We start from the raw sequence: 23,324 nt of genomic DNA on the forward strand, positions 1-23,324 counted from the left end.
CTTCATTTTCTTTTCATCAGAATGAATGGATGCTTGAATGCTCACTAAAACCACAAGTTGTAATTATGTAGCTTTATAAAAAAATGAATTTCTATATTATTTTTAAAAATTACATGGCCAAAACTTTAGTTGGGGGAAATTGCAAATGGAGAAGTTTGTGGTACATGAAGGACCACATCACCCATCACCTTCTATCAGTAGAACACCCTTTGCCAAAGCCATGCCAAGTCCATTACCACAAGGATGCCTTACTTGAAATATTCCAAGATCTGGGCTGGAGACCTGTTTCCTGACCTTCTTGTTCCTTGAAAATCCTGGATCTCATGAGATGTGAGGAGGAGACAAGGATGTGACTATTTCAATCCCTCTCCCTTGTGATCAATCAGTTTCTTTTCCTGCATGACACCCTCTCCCCAGGTTCAGGCCCGATTCATATGGTAATCAAATGTTCTGGGAGCTGCTTCAGCATTTGAAGGCAAGCAAAGTATACGAGAGGCCCTGAGGCGTTGCTATGGAAAGTTGCATCTGACATGGCACTTATGCAGTTCCTTCCAGCTCTCTAGCCTGGGGTTTGGCAGTTCAGATCACCATGGAGCTATTGCCAGAAGCATTGCAGAAGCTGGACCTCTTCATATTTTTATTTTAAAATGCTTTTTGAGAAGCCACAAGTTACCGACAGCGTGCAAGCTTAGCATGCAGAAGCTGCCAGGTTCCACCAGTGGAATCTTCAGTTAAAAGGGTCATGGACCAGGTGATTTTCTGCCAGAGACCACAAAGAACTGCTGTCAATCAGATTAACCAATGCAGTGGTACCTCAGGTTACATACGCTTCAAGTTACAGACTCCGCTAACCCAGAAATAGTGCTTCAGTTTAAGAACTTTGCTTCAGGATGAGAACAGAAATCGTGCTCCGGCGGCACAGTGGCAGCAGGAGGCCCCATTAGCTAAAGTGGTGCTTCAGGTTAAGAACAGTTTCAGGTTAAGTACGGACCTCCGGAATGAATTGAGTTCTTAACCCGAGGTACCACTGTACTACAATCAACAGGCAAATGGTCTAACTTGACATTTGTTGGGATGGATGAATCTGAAAATTTTGGTTTCTCTCAGTTTCTCATTTTTCCAGTCTTGGGATCACTTCTACACATTTCTTCATCTGTTTGTGGGGTTGGTTCTTTTTTAAAAGCCCTCATGAGAATTCATTGGTGTTGGAATGAATATTCGTTCTACCATATGCAATTTTGCATAATATACACATTTTTTGAAACAATTTCCCCTAACGTAGAGCATCTTTGCATGTTGTTTCCTCTAAAATGTGCAAAAAAAATTAATGCACGCTTTCCTCTAATACATCCTAGCTTGCGCACAGAGATCAGCCAGACAGGTGCTGTTAGTTTTCTCCATGTCATAGAAGACTGACTAACCTCAACTAGAGTGTGAAATGTTATCTCAGCAGACATCAAGCAGAGCAACCTTGCTGATAACCTGCAGACATCTCTTGGAAACTTTCTTTTTTAAAATGCTGACAGACCTATTCAGTTTTTCCTCTCCCCCCCTTTTTTAAAAAAATATGATCCAATCATTTTTGTGATTATTTTGCATTCTTTTTACTGTGTTTTGTGTTTTACTGTTTTTGCGTCACCTTGATATTTTATGTGAGTGGCCAGTATATAAAAAAGTACTTTTATAAATAAATGCATAAACCAACACCTCATTTTGGTACATATTATTTGGTTTGCATATTGTTTCAGGAAGTGCAAATTAGGTTTTGCATCACAAATGTGAACCTAATCATATTTATTCCACATCCCTAGAGATAAAACAGTATCCATTGTTCCTAAACTAACCACAAGCATTACCGATTCAGGTAGTCAGCTGTGTTGGTCTGACACAGTTGAAATAAATAAAAAAAATGTCCAGTAGCACCTTAGACACAAAAGCTTATACTCGGAACAAACTTAGTTGGTCTCTAAGGTGCTACAGGACAATTTTTTATTTATTTCCATAACCATTAAATTCAAATTTAACTGGAGTGGCATAGAAAGTTGCCTGCCACAGAGGCTTCTGGAAACACCAGCCCAAGACATTTTGCTACCTGAGGCAAAGGACAAGGTGATGAATGCTCCCTGTTCCATGTACTAAGCTTTGCCTCAGGTAGCAAAACATTCTTCTGAAAATGTCCACAGATAAATATTCTACAGATCCATGCTTAGAATTTTGTTAACTGCCTTGAGGGTTGTTGTTTTTTACAATCAAGCTATCAGTTATTTGTAATAATGATGATGATGATGATGATGATGCTAACTGTACTAATAAACCACTCTTACAATCAGGAGGAAAGTTGACAAGAGAAGCAAGTTGACATGCGTTCAAATGTTCACTCCATCATGAAGTTCATCTCAGGCTGAGTCTCTGTCTGTCCCACACAGTGGGTGTATAGAGTCTTTTGGGCCACATGACCTTATGAACTACCTTTTGTGGCCAAATGCCAGTGCTTGGCGTGTCTGAGGCAGAAGTGGGTGGAACAATGAATGTGACTCTTCCATTTGTAGAAGAGGCTAGTGTCCAGTGCTACTGTAGATTCTGGCATGACTTTTTAACCCTGGAAAATCCTCTTAAAAGTCAGGGATTGTCTTATACAACAGGTATGGGTTCGCTGGGCAGTGACAGTGGGCAGCAGACTCCAGGTCAGGAGGAAGCCGCCTGGTGAGGTTGCCCAGCGATGCCAAGCTGGCTTCGCTGGGCGGCTTCCTCCCGGCGTGGAGCCGAGCCCGCCACCCACCGCTGATGCGGTGGCAGCTTTGGCAGCTTCGCGTATAAGACTGGGTGTATAAGTCGACCCCCCAATTTAGGAGGTCGTCTTATATGCCCAGTCGCCTAATATGCTGGAATCTATGGCATTTTTCTAGAGAACGCCTCCCTTGTTCTCTTAGAATGGCAATGGCGCCCACCTGAGAGGAGCCGGAACTGAGTTGTGGTGAGTTCCGGCTGGGGAAAAAAGCCCTGCTAGAGTTTATTTACACACAACTTCCTATCTCCCATCCAGGCAAGAAAGAATAATTGTCAGAGTTCAAGGAAATATTCCAGCCAGGCGAAAAAACTTATAGAATCAGAGAATTGTAGCATTGCAATGGACCCCAAAGGTAATCCAGTCCAACCCCCTGGAATACAGGAATTTGAGTAAAGTGTCAATGACGGGTGGCCATTCCAACCTCTGCTTGAAGCCAGATGTGAAGCCAGGACAATCCCAAGGGCTGGATAGGAAGTATTGGAGGACTTCATTTGTGTCCCCCACCCCAGTCTGAGGATTCCCACCCATGCCATATACAGTGGTACCTCTGGTTATGTACTTAATTCATTCCAGAGGTCCGTTCTTAACCGGAAACTGTTCTTAACCTGAAGCACCACTTTAGCTAATGGGGCCTCCTGCTGCCACCGTGCCGCCGGAGCACGATTTCTGTTCTCATCCTGAAGCAAAGTTCTTAACCCAAGATATTATTACTGGGTTAGCGGAGTCTGTAACCTGAAGCATCTGTAACCTGAAGCATCTGTAACCTGAGGTACCACTGCATAAATTCATGCAGAGTAATTGGGAAGAGATGTGTGGGCACAGTTTTAGCCCATCATGAGACAACTAGGCATCTTCTTCTTCTTCTTCTTCTTCTTCTTCTTCTTCTTCTTCTTATTATTATTATTACAGTGGTACCTCGGGTTACAGACACTTCAGGTTACAGATGCTTCAGGTTACAGACTCCGCTAACCCAAAAATAGTACCTCGAGTTAAGAACTTAGCTTCAGGATGAGAACAGAAATCGTGTGCCAGCGGCATGGCAGCCGTGGGAGGCCCCATTAGCTAAAGTGGTGCTTCAGGTTAAGAACAGTTTCAGGTTAAGAACAGACCTCCAGAACGAATTAAATTCTTAACCTGAGGTACCACTGTATTATTATTATTATTATTATTATTATTATTATTATTATTATTGCCAATTTCAAAGTACTCTGGCTCTTGATGATCCAGCTGTACATGCATAAAGCACTGTAGACTCAACTTTTTGGCAAAGCCAAAGGAACAGAGGAGTGCAGCTTTCAAAATAATGACTGGGAGCCCTGTGTTGATGCAAAGAATGACAAAAGCCTCATGCAAACACTCAGAGGAAGGAAAAATTGTTTACTGAGAGTGACCATAATTCTTCTCCTTAGGAAAACAGCCAGCTACAAAGGCCAACACTTTCAACCTACCCCCCTTGCTGATATTATTAAGCATAATCAGAAGTGGGGGGAACCTGGCACGATCCATGAGATGGTATTTCCGTATTGCCACCTCTGTTTGATGCTGCACATAATAATTCAATGGCCCCCCCCCCCCTTCTTCACAGCTTACCTAAGAGGCAGCAGGAAGAGGAAAATAACTGAGATCCAGCAGGATGACTTAAGTCAACTAATTATCAAGAATATCTCAACCAGAAGAGTGTCACTTGGACAATAGCCAAGAAAGCTAATTCCCATTTATGCCATTATTTCACCCCCACTGGCAATCTAAATGAACACATGTAGTGCATTAAGGAGATCAAACACATTCAAACATTAGGCTTGATTCATCTCCCAGCTAATGGATCTTCTGCTACTTTCCTTCCAACTGCCAAAGTTAAAGCCTCACACCTTCTGCGATGCTGTTATGCTAGATCGCAAGCAGTGTATGGGAACATCTGTGGTTGATTTGGTTGACTTGGAGAGACATAATCGGCCATAAAGCAGGTTCCTAATGGAAAATCATAGCGGAGGGGACAAGGGACCCACATCTTTGAGTGTTTGGAAAATCAGCAGGATAGAAATGCAGTGAAATAAATGCCCTACCTCTCTTTTAAATCAGAACCAGTGAAGGCTGTGAAGGTCCTGTGTGAGTGCCTGGAAGCGGTTGGAGGATGGATGGTGGCTAACAGATTGAGGTTGAATCCTGACAAGACAGAAGTACTGATTTGGGGGGACAGGGGGTGGGCAGGTGTGGGGGACTCCTTGGTCCTGAAAGGGGTAACTGTGCCCCTGAAGGACCAGGTGTGTAGCCTGGGAGTTATTTTGGACTCACAGCTGTCCATGGAGGCACAGGTTGAAAGCCCTAAACAGCCTCTGTCCTGTATACCTGAAGGAGCGTCTCCATCCCCATTGTTCAGCCCGAACACTGAGATCCAGTGCCGAGGGCCTTCTGGCAGTTCCCTCATTGCGAGAATTGAGGTTACAGGGAACCAGACAAAGGGCCTTCTCAGTAGTGGCACCCACCCTGTGGAATGCCCTCCCTTCTGAAGGCAGCCCTGTTTAGGGAATTTTTAAATATTTAATGCTGTATTGTTTTAACACTCGATTGGGAGCCGCCCAGAGTGGCTGGGGAAACTCAGCCAGATGGGCGTGGGTATAAATAAATTATTATTATTATTATTATTATTATTATTATTATTATTATTATTATGGCGGGGGTATAAATAAATTATTATTATTATTATTATTATTATTATTATTATTATTATTATTATTATTATTTGTCAGGGGTTCAGGAGCAGAGGCACAGGACAGGGAGGAAATGGAGAGCGAGGGGGAGGAGTCCGAAGGAAATGTCAGCGATGACAGCAATCCGAGTTCTCTGAGTCTTTCCAGTGACTCAGAGGATTCACAGAAAGGGGCCCCCATAGTCAGGGCAAGAGGAGTGCCCAAGGAGACACCTCGGGAAGAAGGGGCCAGAGGGGACTCAGAGAGCAGCAGCTGGAAATCAGGACCAGCGTCCCCCCCAGAGTGCAGTAGGGGGGAGGAGTCCCAGGCATCGGGATCAGGTGGCGCGCGGGCAGCGGGAGAACATGAGGCAGGAGTGACCACACCCCCGTCAGGGAGCGAGGAAACGGTCGTCAGGAAAGTTAAACGCGCGCGCGCGCCAAGTTCAAATGTACAGGAGGGCGGCACGGTGGGCAGCCCGGGTAGGGAGCCAAGTCCTAAAGCCCGCCGAAGAGAGTGGGAGGAGTCAGAGGGGTCAACGTCTGCGTCGGAAGAGTCCAGGAGGGAGGAGACCCCGGGGGGTAGTAGGACCCAGAGGAAAAGAAGAGAGAAGGAAGAGGTGGAGTAAGATTAGAGTCTTAAACTGGTGCACAGGGGGCGGAGATTCAGACGGAGCTTCGCCGGTCTAAACTCCAGACGTAGAGCTGGGACGCTGAGGCTTGGAAATGGAAACTATTCTTCAATAAAGACTTTGATACTTTACTACCGGCTAGCGTTGGTCCTTGGTGAGCTGGGACCAGGAGCCAGCTCTGACATTATTATTATTATTATTAATTATTGTTGTTATTATTATTAGATGACCAGCTTAATAATGGTAGCACCTACAACCCGGGATGGGTGGATATAACCATTTCATTCCTTGCTTTCTCCAGTCTTAAAATTCAGTTTTCCACATCAGTTTGCAATTGTACATGCATGTAACATCTTCTTTGCACTAGTACATATGTATGTAAATGCAAGCACAAGTGAGTGCTGAGGCTGTGCATGGTGCACTGTCTGCTGTTACACATGCTAGGTTTCTTTTGAACCCTGGAGCAATTATGTCCCCACACCCCCTTAATGCATTGCTACTAAAAGACCTTCTTTGCTTCAAAATCAATCCATCACAGGCTCTTTCAAAGCAGATGAATACTCCGCAGAGAGCATGTGGGGAGGAGCATCCAGCAATGCGCAAGAGCACATGGAGGTTCAAGTTGTGGTCCCTTGGTGTGGAAACTGTGTTAAAATATATCGGAGTTTGTCCCTGTTTCAATCCATGGAAAATTGGAGAGTGTGCTAATTTGAGCAGTGCATCACGCTGCCTGTTAAATAATGTAATATGCAAATATTTATACCCCATAATGAATTTGCTCAGAGAGATTGTTATCTCTCCAAAACCACCTTAAAAGAGAAGGTCTGTTTCTTTTCTCTCACGCACAAAGTAAATTATGCTTCCGCTAATGGATTTTGCCATATTGTCTCAAGCTAGGGTAAATTAAAACAAGAGTGTAAACCCGAGAGAAAAGATGATTTGTGGTTTATTTTATTAGTGCGCCGAGATGATCCCGTTCAGAGGCGACTGTTTCTGGTGGAAAATTGATCCTCTTAATTTATATTTTCTCACAAAACATTAGAGGTGGCATTTAGATCATAGTTTAATTCACACAACAATAATCATATGCGAAGGCCAGCTGCCCACATTTTCCTTTATGGGGTTTTCAATTTCTTAAGTCTTCCTGCCATACAGTTTGCTTTTTATGGAAGGTGACAAAGAACCTGCGTTTATAAATGAGATTGCTGGAACAGGCGGGGGGGTGGTGAGGGAGGATGTAGCTTGTATTTTGACAGAGGGTCCCTATGGCTTCCGTAAGCATCTTGGGAATCCTGCTGTCAATCTCTATTTTCTAGACAGCATATCAAATTCTGCTTAATAACGGTGCGCCCACAGAGTGTATTGGATTTCAAGGAGATCCTCTCAAAAGACGGGTGGTTGAGTATTGTATATTTAAGACAAACTTCGCTTAGGCTTGTCAATTATTTTGCTGCTCTGAAATCAGAGACGGGGGAGAAATTTGGTTCCATCCACATTTTAAATTTGAACCTACCTAATAAACGATTCCTCAAACAGGATTGAAACGGAAATACCTGTTGAAATTTGGACTTTCGCAAATTTTGCAATGCAGTTCTCCAACCATATAATGTTCCAGAAATGAGCATATCAGGGAGAGGGGAACTTTGCATAAAAATGCATATTTTGGTGAAAGCAACAGACAAAAATGTTAGGAAAATTTGCATGCAAAAAAGCATATTTTGGGGCAAAATGGTGCACAAAATGTGTAGAGTATATTAAGAGAAATATGTACTGAAATGCTGGTGAATTTTTGGGGGTGAGAACTTAAAAAAATATATTAATGTGGGATACTGAAGTTTGAAAAAGAAACTGAGAGGAACCAAAATCACCCATCCCTAATGTGATAGGTCTAGCTGTGTTTAGTCACCTAACCACTACTTGGGTTCGAAAAGAAAAGAAAAGAAAAGAAAAGAAAAGAAGAGTCAAGTCAAGTCAAGTCAAGATTCTTTCAAGAGCCATGCAGTTTCAGCACAGTGCAGTATATGCTACAAAAGTACATGGCAACTCTAACTCAAGTCCTGGAAGGAAAGAGATCCTGAAAACTGGACAAAACTGAAAACTGAAGAAAATTTGCTGGGTCTGTATGGCAGAGTCCAGATGGTATCCACCTGAGAGTTTTCAAAGAACTCACATGAGAAATTGCCGATCTTCTAACACAAAATATGCAATTGCCCCTCAGATCAGCCTCCATGACTGAGTACAGCCGTACCTCGGGTTACAAACACCTCAGCTTACAAACACTTCAGATTACAGACTCCACTAACCCCGAAGTAGTACCTCGGGTTAAGAACTTTGCCCCAGGAAGAGAATAGAAATCGTGCGGCGGTGGCAGCGGGAGGCCCCTTTAGCTAAAGTGGTACCTCATGTTAAGAACGGTTTCAGGTTAAAAACGGACCTCTGGAATGAATTAAGTTTGTAACCAGAGGTACCACTGTCCTGGAAAGTAGCCAATGTAGCACCACATTTTACAAAAGGGAATGCTGAAAACTACAAACCAGTTCCTTTAAAGACTTTCCTGTGAAAATGGGTGGAAATTATTGATAAACAAAGGATACAGAAGAACAGGACTTGGAGAAGCAGAGATAGCATGGCTTTTTCCAAGGCTATCCCTGTCTCATAAACCTATTAAGGGTTCCTTGAGAGCAACAGCAAGCATATTGACAGAGGTTGACATAGTGTACCTGGACTTTAAAAAAAAATAAAATTGGGCAAAGTACCTCATCAGGTAAGCTTAGTCATCAAGGAAAAAGAAGAGAGATCAGGTCTTATTTGGCCCACAGACACTGCATGACAGGCCACAGAGAGGAGTAGAGGCTCTCTTTAGGCCAGTTGGGGTATATAAATTATTGGGTTGCCAACTGATGAAATAATTAGTCATCTACCTGTTTTGTTGTTGTTGTTTAGTCGTTCAGTCGTGTCCGACTCTTCGTGACCCCATGGACCAGAGCACACCAGGCACTCCTGTCTTCCACTGCCACCCGCAGTTTGGTCAGAATCTACCTGTTAGTCAACCAGTTTATTAGTCAATGTCAATGGCATTACAATGGACTAGTAAATAACAGCTCCAAGGGCCAATTGTGGCCCTCCCAACCTCACTGTCAGGCCCTCAACACTCTTTCTCGGCCACACCCTCTCTCACCAGGTCATATCGCTCAGAACCTGCTTTGCACCTCAAGAACTTTGGCCTGGCTAGAAAGCGTCATTGAACTCTCACAATGTCCCTTATAGTGGTGTAGGTGTGGGTGGGTGTAGAATCATTGCCCTCAGAAGGTTGCTCCAGAAGATAATATGGCTGCCGAGCCCTCGGCACTCCTTTATATTGCCAAAAGCTACCCAGAGTTGAAGGGGATGCGGGTGGCGCTGTGGATTAAACCACAGAGCCTAGGACTTGCCGATCAGAAGGTCGGCAGTTTGAATCCCCGCGATGGAGTGAGCTCCTGTTGCTCGGTCCCTGCTCCTGCCCACCTAGCAGTTCAAAAGCATGTCAAAATGCAAGTAGATAAATAGGTACTGCTCCAGCGGGAAGGTAAATGGTGTTTCCGTGCACCGCTCTGGTTCGCCAGAAGTGGCTTAGTCATGCTGGCCACATGACCCAGAGGTGTACGCCGGCTCCCTTGGCCAATAAAGCGAGATGAGCGTCGCAATCCCAGAGTCGGCCATGACTGGACCTAATGGTCAGGGGTCCCTTTAACCTTACCTTACCCAGAGTTGAAGTTCCACAAAGAAGGACATTCAGAGCTCTGCGGAATTCTGAGAAGATGGCAGAAGTGTCTGGTGCCCAAGTACGGAATGTCTGGAAATAAAATAAAACAAATTAATAGCCATATATACGTGCAGGTAATATAAGTTTTAACTACAAGCCGCAGTTCCTATCCCAAGGGGAGGAGAAAGGAATAAATCCAATTTCCACTCCGGCAACTTATTTTGAATGTTCTGAGTCATTACTTATAAAGCCCTGCACTGTCCATTTGTGCACAAATGCACTTGAGCTGGTTTTAATTAAAAACAACCTTAATAGCTGGCTTATGCTGTTGAAAAATAATTGGTTTTGCAGCATGATATTTATGTAGGAAATGTCCTCCTTTTATGAAAATATTCGGCTCGCCTCTTCAAGCTACTGAGTCGACTCCATTCTGTGAGCAGTTATCGTTTTTTAAAAAGGCATGAACCTCCAAAATAATGATATGGAAGTAGCAATTTTTTTATTTATTTTTTAAATGGAATTTTAAATCACACTAACTTTAAGGCACCAAGGGATGCAGAAGGATCCCCTGAATACACAACTTGCTATTTGGACTTCTCCAAAACCTTCCCCTGTTAATTCTTACCTACTCGACAAACAACACCACATTTATATGTGAATATGCAATTTTCATGAGCGCAGGGCTTGCTGATATGTTAGTTCGGCTATTAGCATCTTGGGGCATTGCTTTCCTTTCATTTATAAAAAAAAAAAATTCTGGAAATGTCTGTACTTACATCCATATGAGGAACGGGCTCTAGCTCAAGAGGGGAGCACAAAAGAAGACTGAGTGCAATCAAATAAAAATGTCTTCACCCAGCACACATGGATAATAATAATAAAAATGACATAAGGACAACTCACTGGTTACATGCTGTGTGTTTTTTAAAGAAAAATGAGTTTGGTGCTATGTCTGAAACAATCCTGTCAAATATCTGATAAGGGGTTGATAAGGGACCCGGGTGGCGCTGTGGGTAAAAGCCTCAGCACCTAGGACTTGCCGATGGAAACGTCGGCGGTCCGAATCCCCGCGGCGAGGTGCGCTCCCGTCGCTTGGTCCCAGCGCCTGCCAACCTAGCAGTTCGGAAGCACCCCCGGGTGCAAGTAGATAAATAGGGACCGCTTAGTAGCGGGAAGGTAAATGGCGTTCCGTGTGCTGCGCTGGCTCGCCAGATGCAGCTTGTCACGCTGGCCACATGACCCAGAAGTGTCTGCGGACAGCGCTGGCTCCCGGCCTCTAGAGTGAGATGAGCGCACAACCCTAGAGTCTGTCAAGACTGGCCTGTACGGGCAGGGGTACCTTTACCTTTAAGGCCTGGGATAGAAAGGGCCAGCCCTACTAAGAAGCAAAGGGAAATGGCTGCCTCAGGTGGTACTGTATTTTTCGCTCCACAAGACACACCTTTTTCCTCCTAAAATGTAAGGGGGAAAGTCTGTGCATCTTATGGAGTGAATGTGTGGTCCCTGGAGCCAAATTGCCCAGGGGCGAAAAGCAGATCATGCTTTTTTAAAAAAAAAGAAAGAAAGAGGGAAGTGGGTGTTGAAATAAAGCCGCTGGTTGGCAAGTGATCGGGAGGGAGATAAGGCTGCTGGTAAAGGAGGCTGCCTGGGAGGGGGGAGGTAAAGACAGCGAACTTCCAAGGAGAGGAGACAGAAATACTAAAGCAATGAGGAGAGAAATCAGAAGAAAAGGAGGAGCAAAAAACTGCTCCAGCTAAGGAAAAGACACTAAGGCAAACAACAGGGAAAGGGGGTGTTGAAAGGAAGCAGCTGATCAGCAAGCGATCAGGCGGGAGATAAGGGAGGCTAGTGATAAAGGAGGCTGCCGGGGGGGAGGTAAAAGCCCATGGATCCTTAGGATTTTTGCATTGGGTCACCCCAAATTCGCCATCAGATCACATAGCATGTCCATGGCTACAGCCTGCACCCCCAAAAAACACACATCCACTGTCGTGTGGGGCCGTAATGGTGCAAAAACATGGTTACAAAGCACGGATCCACATGGATCCTCAGGATTTTTGCATTGGGCTATCCAAAACTCACAGTCAAATCACATATCATGTCCGTGACCACAGCATGAACCACAAAAATCATACATCCACTGTTTCATTCAGAATTTTTTTCTTCTTGTTTTCCTCTAAAAACTAGGTGTGTCTTATTCTCAGGTGCGTCTTTTGGAGCGAAAAATACAGTAGTTACTGGGGAGTGGTAGCAAGGTGTGTCAGCATCGCCCTTGAGCCAGTGCCACCAACTGGACTCATCCACTTCAGCCCCGACTGGGCTAGGCGAGCTGGCTAGCACTTCCAGAGACCACCTTCTGCACAGGAACAGGTCAAAGTGCTGTGGACTCACAGCTTAGAGTTGTGAGCTCTGGATTCACTTCCACAAGAAGACAGTCGTCACACAGCAGAGTATAGCAGAGCATAGCAGAGCATAAACGACTCGGAGAGCAGCTCTGTAGAATATCTTCTTTATTCTATCTACAACTATAATATACAGCTGCTCTTAGCAGCAACTTTATCTATACACACGATCTCTAACACTCAGTCTCTCTCTCTCAGACACACTGACTGACTGACTGATGTTAGGCTGGAGCGGAATAAGTAGAGAGCAGAACACAACCCCTCCTCTCTGGAAAATCACCAGACTCATCAGGAGATTCTTGGATATGGGAGGGGTGAAATCTCCTCAAGGTGTTGGAGATGTGTGTGATACTGTTTTTGCTGCATTAACAGCACAAAAGTGACCTCTCCAGTGCGCAGTGTGTATGGAGGTCATGGGCTGCCCAGATGATATGACCCCCTCCTCTTGGTTTCGCTGATGTGGTCCAAAGGAAAGGAAAGCCATACAATTCACATCAGCTGGACTGCAGGAGTTGCTAGAAGGAGGCATACAAGACACCATCCAACCACATTAGGGACTCCACTCCAGATTTGTATAGAGTTTACTTTTCTCCTCCTGAAGATGTCTCACAAGGTATGGATTGTTCCTCAGGGTTTCCATCAAAAACCTTTCTCAAGGCAGCAGAGGTTTAGGATCAGAGTTTCCCTTCTCATTGCTGGGCTACCTTTCCAGGCTGATGAGCCCTGCTGCCCTCAGGTGTGTTGGAAGACACTGTCCTCTCACTAGTGTTGAAGTAAAGTTCAACTATCATTACATTTGGCATTTGTTGCCTTCTCCTCAGGCAAAAAAAGGTCTTGCGTCAAGTTTCCAGGTTCAATACCTGGCATCTCCAGGCTAGGCTTGGAAATTCTGGATGACCTCTGCCAGTTAATGTGGATGATATTGATCTAGATCGGTGTTTCCCAAACTTGGATCTGTTTTTGACTACTGTTCCCATCATCCTTGGTCTGGCTAGCTAGGGATGATGGGACTTGTAGTCCAAAAGCAGCTGGAGACCAAGGTTTAGGAAACCCTGGGCTAGATGAACCAATGGTCTGATTTGTGTTCCTGTATGTGCACATATCTGTCTCTTCTATGTGATTGGATGGGATAGCCAGTGAACCTACCAGAGTTTACAAAAGTTTACATATAAAGAAACAGGCCTTTGTGCCCACACAGGAGTTGTGTTAGATAATGACTAATGGAGTGTTGGGCTCTTCAGACAGCACAGATATTTTATTTCATAGCTCCAATCCCACACACATTACACTGTGAGATGTTGATTGTGCCTCCTATAGGCTTCTACAGGTCCCATGTCACTCCAAATAAATGTTCTCTCTGAAGGTCATGACAGTCCCAGGGAACAGGCCAACACTTGCAACAGAGTCTACATGAAGGCCTTCAGCTTTGAAAGCTATGAGTCATCGGTTTTGTCTAAAACGCCTTTCATCAACTCTGTTTTTTTATTATTATTTAAAAAATCCAAGCCCAGTATTAGGTTAGTAACAAATCAGACCAAAGTTTAGACCTGTTGTTCCAAAAAACATCTCACCTTATTCACAGAAGACGTTTCTGTGAACCTTCTTAATAGCACTTGTCCAGATTCTCAGGACCACAGCAGGCTTTCAACGGGTCATGCAGAGCAGCATTTTATCCCCTTGTCAAGAGGTGTGATCATGACACTATGATTAAATTTCCTTACTCTTTCAGTTGCACAGCACAGATTCAGAATAAGCTGTTGTGGGCACAGGAAGTTCAGCAATGGAGCAACAGGCCTTCTACAGTTTGTGAACGGCAAATTACTGACACAAACAATAAATAAATGTTTCACAGAGGTAACCCAGATTCTATGTGCAAGGAATTTTTATTGCGCATCTTATTTCTTTATTATTCCATAAGCATTGTCATTGTTCCATTCAGCCAGAAAAGCCTCCCAGAGCCGGAGGACAGTGCAACTGGGACACTGCAACTGGGACACCGGCTGCCAAGCCTAGTGGGCGATACAGGATGTCTCAGGTACAGAGTTGTGAATTGAGCAGAATGGAAGGCAAAAGGCAGGGGGAGCCACTGAACTTTGAAAGACCAGAGCACCTTTCAAAATGGCATTTGTAAGATATCCCCTGTCCCCCGGATTACAGCCTAAAATGACGTGTCACAAAATGAAAAGGGAGAGAAGAGGGAAAAAAGCAAATTCAGGCACAAGTTCTTAAGTTGCAGAGCTCTTGTAGTGGTGAGCTGGAATGGAACTATTTCAAATAATGCTAAAGCTCTTGTCAGATATGAAAAACAATCCCTTTGGCGATTTTTAAAGGAGGAGGGGTCCGTGAGGACAGGTAAAGCATTTTGCACTTTGCAATGAGGGGGAGAGAACACCCACACTTTTAACTGGCTTTGTTGGCACCCAAACATGATTGGCTACAGAGCATTGTGATGACGATACGACATCATTTTGCTTACTAGAATCATGTGGTCATAAGAAGCATCCACTCGGGCTTTGCTTTAAATGTTGCTAAAGCTGCTACCAATTTAATAATAATAATAATAATAATAATAATAATAATAATAATAATAATAATTTTTATTATTTATACCCCGCCCTCCCCGGCCAGAGCTGGGCTCAGGGCGGCTAACACTAGTAGAATCATAATAAAAACATAATAGGGGAGAGGGGAAAAAAACAATTTAAAATACGGGTTAGAAGACAATTTAAAATGCAGCCTCATTTTAATAGTAGCCCATAGTTCAAAACCATAAGGGGAAGGAAACATAAGGCTCAGACTGAGTCCAAACAAAAGGCCAGGTGGAACAGCTCTGTCTTGCAGGCCCTGCGGAAAGATGTCAAGTCCCGCAGGGCCCTAGTCTCTTGTGACAGAGCGTTCCACCAAGTCGAGGCCAGTACTGAAAAGGTCCTGGCCCTAGTTGAGACCAATCTAACCACCTTGCGACTTGGGAACTCCAAAATGTTGTCATTTGTGGAGCTTAAGGTCCTCCGTGGGGCATACCAGGAGAGGCGGTCCCGTAGTTACATGGGTCCTGGGCCGCATGAGGAACGATCTTACAAAAAATAATGAACAAAGCAAGGGGAACTGGTGAGTGTCCCCCATCACAAGCAAATATTTTGCGCAGACCTTCTCAAGACTGAAACAGAAAAAAACTGGGATGTTCCTTAACAGCTTGAAGGTGAAGAGAAGCTGTGGATATTTCTGTAGCTTGCTGTGAAGTTCTAAACATGATGTGTTGTGGCTCCCACACTCTGTGCGACCTCTGTGCCTTGGACTGATTGGCAAACAGCCTATGTACCTCTGAGCCTCCCTCAGGCTGAGAAACAGTTGAAACTATCTGTAGGAAGAGGGCAGAGCAATGACCGCTACTATCCTTGCATCCGGCAAATAACAGCATTCAGGAGTGAGAGGTAAGCCATCTGACAGGTCTGCCAGCACAGCATCTGAACTGTGCTTTTTTTCCAGCTCAAAAGTAGCAACAGAGAGTGGGGGAGGACAGGTCTCCAGCACATCTGTCAGATGTCATGGCCCTTCACCAAGGCTTCTTTTATCATCTTGCTGTGTTTACATTGTGATGGGATATATCTATATTGTTGGGTTTTATTTTCTATCCCATGGCTCGCTAGAAAGGAATCTCTTTCATATTCTAACTGACTGCTTATATATGACACCGTGCATAGGATTTTCAAAACTGGCAAACTACAGTTTTATTACATTTGTGGTGGTAAGTTGTTCCACAGTTATCACACAGCCGTTGATTATTATTATCATTATTTATTAAATTTCTATACCACCCTTCATCTGATGACCACAGAGCAGTTTACAATATAAAAACGCAAAAATAATGTGAAGGACATCCAAAGCGGTCATGTTGTTGTTGTTCTTTGTATACCACTTATTTTAAAGAAAAAAAATCTCAAAGTGGTTTACAACACATTAACAACATCATTTAGACAATCCAGAATAAAATAAATTCATGCTTCTAGGAAAATATTTCAGATCCTTCTCTAAATGACATTTGGCTTTCCCCTTAAAGTGGTACCTCAGAAGTCGAACGGAATCTGTTCCGGAAGTCTGTTTGACTTCCAAAATGTTTGGAAACCAAGGCGCAGCTTCCGATTGGCTGCAGGAAGCTCTTGCGGCCAATCGGAAGCCATGGAAGCTGCGTCAGACATTCAGGTTCCAAAAAACATTCACAAACCAGAACACTCACTTCCGGGTTTGCGGCATTTGGGAGCCAAAACATTTGACTCACAAGGCATGTGGGATCCAAGGCAGTGGCGTAGCGTGGGTGGTGCAGGGGGGGCCGGCCGCACCGGGTGCAACATCTGGGGGGGGGGGCGCTTGCACTCGCAGCTCTCTGCCCCTACCTGGCTTGCTCACTCTCTCTCACTGCAGTGCTGGCTGTGCGAATCCGATCCGAGCCGCCGGGTCGCCGCCCACTGTGGAGGGGAGGGTGCCAGGCGTGCGGTGCGGTGCGGAGAGAGAGCGAGGGACTATCTGGGGGAGGGACAGTGCAGCGGGGGGGGGCGCAAATTACTTGCCTTGCCCCGGGTGCTGACAACCCACGCTACGCCACTGATCCAAGGTACAATTGTATTTATTAACCTATATTAGTTATATAGCTGCCTCTGAGCAGAAGTACTCTAGGAAACCAGTCGGACTAGGACCTGGGAGATCAGGGTTCATATTCCCACTCAGTCATAAAGTTCACTGGGTGACCTTGGGCCAGTCACAGCCTCTTAACCTACCTTACAGGGTCATTGTAGGGATTAACTGATGGACAGGTGAACCATGTACTCCTTGGAGAAAAAGGTGGGATATAAATGCTTTTCTGGTAACCTGCTTAAGAAAGCCGGAGGGGCCAGACAGATGGAGATGTCAGTCACCAACCCAGCATCCAGAGATGACCACACATTGTGGCATTCCAGTTTCTTGCATTTTTCCTGTGAATTTTATATGTCTACCCTGCTGTGTGGGAGGCCAGGAGTTCTAGGGTTCCTCTTTATCAATTTACAAGCCTCCCTGGCACTTACATGCAGCCATTTGGAGCACCCATTTGGAGCACAGGAGTCAATATAGCTGACAAAGCAAGCCGTGCATTTTTTTCATTCAAGAAAGATACATATTTCTTTTTCCCCTTCAGCAAACAAATTCCTTGCAATAAATGATTTATCCATTTCATTATGAACTGTAACATATCCCCAATGGGCAATGTTTATTTTGAGATGCAACGTCTGCATTTTGCCACAATTGTGGTTTGCAATACTTAATGAGCTGAAAACTTTCCCGAGTGGTATACCTGCATCCTCTGTAAACCTTAAAAACTCATGTGGTGCTGTGGTCTAAACCACAGAGCCTCTTGGGCTTGCTGACCATAAGGTTGGAAGTTTGAATCCGTGCGATGGGGTGAGCTCCTGTTGCTTTGTCCCAACTCCTGCCAACCTAGCAGTTTAAAAGCATGCCAGTGCGAGTAGATAAATAGGTAACGCTGCAGTGGGAAGGTAAATGGTGTTTCTGTGCGCTCTGGCAATTCTCAAGGCGTTCTGTTGCACCAGAAGCGGTTTACGGTCTTGAAGACTCACAGTCTTCAAACGAAAACATCCTGAAGGTCCCAGGCCACAGAGAGGTTAGGCTGGCCTCAACTAGAGCCAGGGCTTTTTCGGCTGTGGCTCCAATCTGGTGGAACGCTCTCTTACAAGAGACTAGGGCCCTGCAGGACTTGACATCTTTCCGCAGGGCCTGCTAGACAGAGCTGTTCCACCAGGCCTATGGTCAGGGCACAGCCTGACTCCCTCCTTTGGCAATCTTCACAGAACTTTAGCCTAATCTTCACAGAACTTTAGCCATCAATTTGAGTTGAATTACCGTAATTTTAATGAAATGGTTTTAGAATGTTGTATTATTTTATTGTTGTTAGCCGCCCTGAGCCCGGCTTCAGCTGGGGAGGGCGGGATATAAATAATTTTTTTTATTATTATTTATTATTATTTAGTCATGTTGGCCACATGACCCGGAAAGCTGTCTGTGGGCAAACACCAGCTCCCTCGGTCTGAAAGCAGAGATGAGTGCCACACCCCATAGCTGAAGTTGCAGGTAGGTAGCTGTGTTGGTCAGCCGTAGTTGAAACAAAATAATAAAAAATCTTCCAGTAGCACCTTAGAGACCAACTATGTTTGTTACTGGTATGAGCTTTTGTGTGCATGCACACTTATCTGAAGAAGTGTGCATGCACACGAAAGCTCATACCAATAACAAACTTAGTGCTACTGGAAGGATTTTTTAAATTTTGTTTCGACCCCATAGTTGAGTTCGACTGAACTTGACTGTTTACCTTTTCCTCCCTGTATCTTATGGTGAAATCCTTGGTCACTAAGCATTCGCAGCAAAGGGCCAAGTGCAAGAGCACATTGACCTCTCTTACGTTCCAGTATCTGTTCCATTCTACACAAATATAGGCACCGCTTCACAAAATACCTCTACGCATTTGGATGCTGCCACCTTCAGAGTTACTCTCAAACCCTTTTGAGCAGACATGCTGGTGAAATTCTCCCCCAATTCTTCTCTAGCTCGCCTTCAAAACTAACCCGGAGAAGAATTCTCAGCTTTCCCCATGCATACATTTTTTCCCTCCTCCCACATCCCTCCCCCCCTGAAATTTTTTTTGGGGGAGGGGAAGTTTCTCAGCCTCCCGTCCACATTCCCTTCTGTGTGGGGGCCAGGAGGCACATAGCGGTGATGGTGAAGGTCAATGACAAAAATTTGGTGACCATTTCCCTGATGGGAATCTTTAAAGCTGAAGCCGCTATTTCTTTTCTGTAACTGAGTTCTTAAAGAATGCTTAAAGGGAATATTTAAGTCCTGAACTCTATGGTTATAACAGCAGTCCGCTTTTTTTATTTTAAGTGCCTTGCTTCCATCTCACAAACTGTGGGGTACACATTTAAATATAAACTGGATGAAGGAGGTAAGCTGTCGCTGCTCAAGACTGTTGGGGGCACTTTCTGAAAATGGGCTGCGGAAGAAATGTCAAAAACTTTTTTTTTTTTTTAAAGCCATCATTTGTCTCGAGATAAAAATCATAAGATTACATTAATCAGGTGGTTCCTCCCAGAGGCACCTTTTCCTTTTAAGATGTAGAAGTCTTTCAGTCTCTCCCCATGCCATCTTCCTCGATGCCTAGAATCCCTAAGGTGGGAGAAAATTGCATATTATTTGCCTTCTTCATTTCCGCTTGATCTCCCAATACGCCGAAGGGACGTAAAGAAAAGTGCATCACTTAGAGAGGGGCAGCTATTTGTCCTCTCCTCATTGTTGTCTGTGCAATTTGTGACCTCTTTCCTCTTCATGGGTATGGGGGACAGGAGAGCCAGTCGTATCTCCTGGAGTGTGGTAATGGAGAAAAAGCAGCCACGCAATATGATAAAATCTGCATGGTTTAATCCACAAATGCCAGCCCACAGTATAAACACTGACAAGTGGGAAACACTGGCCTGCGAGCGCTCCAGTTGGAGAACAGCCTTTACCAAAGGTGTCATGGGCTTTGAAGACACTCGAATTCAGGACGCAAGGGAGAAATGTGCTAAGAGGAAGGCACGCTTGGCAAATCCACACCGTGATCAACTCCCGCCCGGAAACCAATGTTCCCACTGTGGAAGGACGTGTGGATCCAGAATTGGCCTCCACAGTCACTTATGGACTCATTGTTAAAACCGTGTCTATGGAAGACAATCTTACTCGGCTACGAGTGATCACCAAAGAAGAAGAAGAAAGAAGAAGAAGATGGCTAGCTAAGTCAGTAGAGCATGAGACTCTTAATCTCAGGGTTCAAGCCCCACGTTGGACAAAAGATCCCCACATTGCAGGGGGTTGGACTTGATGATCCTCAGGGTTCCTTCCAACTCTACAATTCTATGATTCTAATATTTTTGAGGGAGAGATGTAGGAGGTGGAGCTGTGATATGGTTCACTGGAGGGCAGGGACCTGTCCCTGAGCTCACGCATTAGCTTAATGAGAGGGAACATTCAGTCTGACTCCACTAGTGTCCCTGGAGCAATTGTGCAGTGGGGAGAAAGTAATTGTAGGTGCTACCTGAGAGGCTCAAATCCACTCCACTCTTTATTTTGCTCCTCAGGTAGAGGCTTCACTTGCATTTCTGCTTTCAGTAAACAAAGACTGCAATCCTAGCCCCATGGACCTGGGGAGCAAACCCCATTGAATCCAACCAGACTGACTTGTGATAAGTGTGGGATGTAAACACACGAGCAGTCAATGACAACATTCCTAGAGTGTACGTGTTAGAACATGGGGAGGGATGTCAGTCCAGCAAGCAGGTAAACTTCCTGGGGACAGACTTCCTCCGCATGTGACCAGAGGTGGGTGTGGCCTCACCTGTGCAGGTAAATGATAAAAGCACAGGGCAGCCAGCCATTCTCTCTCTCGGACATCTTCCTTTGATGAGGAAACATCTAAGGATGCCCTCTTGGCTCTCAGCCAAGAGAGGAGATAAGGATCTACAAGATAGATTCTAAGTGTATGTAACCTTTTTTAAGCTGTCTGCCTTCTGGGATCATACTGTGAACAGAACGTGAGTAAACTCTTTTATACTTTTATGAAGACTGTGTCGTGTCTTGTATTTTAAGAGGGAACAAAGGGGAAATTACCAGAGTAATTATTATAGAGGTTCTAGCAAACCTGTGCAAACGTTACCATTGCGAACTTAAAGGGGAATGTCATAAACTCTGCTGATATTTTGGGAACTTGTTAGCACAAGTTGGATTAGGATATAATCTCACAATATATCCTCTCCTGCACCTCTGAACATTCCCACAATAAGACGTGGTTAGGATTGTGCTGTAAGATGCTATAGCTTCACTACACAGAGAACACAAACATTCCCTCTCTCCTTCTGCAGCACTATGTCTACAGTATTTCTCCAGGCTGTGGGCTGAAGTAACATCTAAGCCAAGGATTTCACAATTCAGGCTCCTAGAACTGCACATTTCCAAACCTAGAAAAGAAAAGAGATGGCAATAGCCTTAATTAATGTGAGTGGAAGCCCTGGGTTTTTAGCTATATAAGATAACAAGACACAGTGATAGTTGTACAGCATCCTGAGGTTTCCTGAAAAGGATTAATCCACAAAGAATCCTACTTTGTACTGGGGAGAATGATGGGGGCAAATGGCTCCGAGGTCACTTTCAACCCTGTTATTTTATGATTACACTAGAGCTTTTCTCTCAAACCCTTTAGCCCATGTACATGCTCAAAAGCCCATTGGAAATGCTACAAGGTCTCCCCAAAGGGACTCTGGTGGCCTTTGGCACAGGCACAGCCGCCTGAAATGGATGACTTTAAGCCTATAATAATGGTCGTCCTCACGTCTCCTTTGCTACTCCCTTACTTTTGTTGGTTCATCATAATGAGATACGAGAAGACTAATTTGCTTTATACCCAAATCAAACACACTGCCCTGGCAGAATAAAATAGGTTCACAACCAACAAATTTACACTGGTGTATGGTTTACTTGGGAAACATTTGCATGACATTAATACATTAGCATAATGTGACTTTCAAAGTCCACCTTGCCCGGATGCCCATATTCCAGCTGGGGCTACAAGTAAAACTAACAGGAGAAAAATGATAAGAAGGTTATTCTTATTCAGGACTAAGTATCCAGTATTTGGGGGAGGTATATGCCTCCGTTTTCTTTACCCTATCCTGATGAATTTCTGCAATGAGGTTGCAGCAGAAGTAGTCATAACCAACTGAAGGAGAGCCCTGCCTTCTGTCTTAAACCAATGGCCCATATAGTCCAGCATCCTTTTCCCGTGCCTAAGAGAAGCCCATTCATGCATGTAGTCATATCACACTGCAAGCATCAAATGGCAAGCATGCATCTGTGTGAATGAATTGTGTTGAACCCAGTGGAATGAATCACAGCAATAATTTTAGTTGTGAAGGAAATGTAGCAGTAGAGATAAAGAAAGAATATTGATGACTTTGATGCAAACGTTCCAGCTAAAAATTCATTTAGGATCTTTCTGATGGATAGTGATGATGAAGGTGATGATGACGACAACAGCAGCAGCAACAAAAACTTTATTACTTGTACCCCACCCCTCTGTCTGGGTTGCCCCAGTCACTCTGGGCAGCTTCCAACTAATATAGAAGCATAAACAAACAACGGCAAAACTTCCCAATGGTGATACAGTGAAGATGGACCTCTCACAATGTAGCAGCTGCTACAGAAGTTGCCCACGAAGCCACAAACTTCCGAGTCGCTCTCCTTGCTTTTATTCCACTACATGAAATGAAGTAGGATTAAAGTTTCCAGAGATCAGCGTTCTCTGTAACCCAATTACTTTCCATTAGTTTTCTTGTTTTATTCCTAGACTTGCTAATCAAAAAGGTGCAGAATAATTCTGCCAACATCTATCTTCCCTATTCAAATTTTCCTCAAAATAAGCTTTGATATGCTTTTTTCTAAAAAAGCAACAGCGACGTTTGATCCACACTGTCATCATGTTTGTTTTTAATTAAAATGCTCAGTGTTTAAGAATAACCTGGCTTGTTATCTATAAAGGATCCTTGCAGCTCACACTAGACCTATCAAGAGATGCAAAGATGCATGTTGGTTTTGCACATTATAAATAATAATAAAAATCATGCCTAGTAAACCAGGATAAGATATAATGGGAGATCAAAGTGTTGAATTGTTTCTTTAAATGTAAAGGTTCATCATTGTTTCACCCGATGTGTATATCTTTAAGGGGCCAGAGCAAGGGCCAGAGCAAAATAACGAGATCCAGCTTTACAGCTGTGAAACATAGCAGGTGCTGCTGAGTTGCATTGATTAAGCTGTGTCAGGAATTGGCTGTAGTATATAAGGAGCAGCACCTAGCTCTGCCAGTACCCTGGGGGATGGGTTGGTGGTTGGGTCATGTTTGTTTGTTAATGTATTTAGTGTAAAAGGAGTTTTTGTTTTTGTAATTAAAGCCTTGTTTAAGTTATTTTTGAGTCCCTTTTTAATGCATGGTCTCCCCAGCAAG

The sequence above is a fragment of the Podarcis tiliguerta genome (assembly GCF_965153285.1).
Source record: "Podarcis tiliguerta genome assembly, chromosome: 7".
NCBI lineage: Eukaryota > Metazoa > Chordata > Lepidosauria > Squamata > Lacertidae > Podarcis > Podarcis tiliguerta.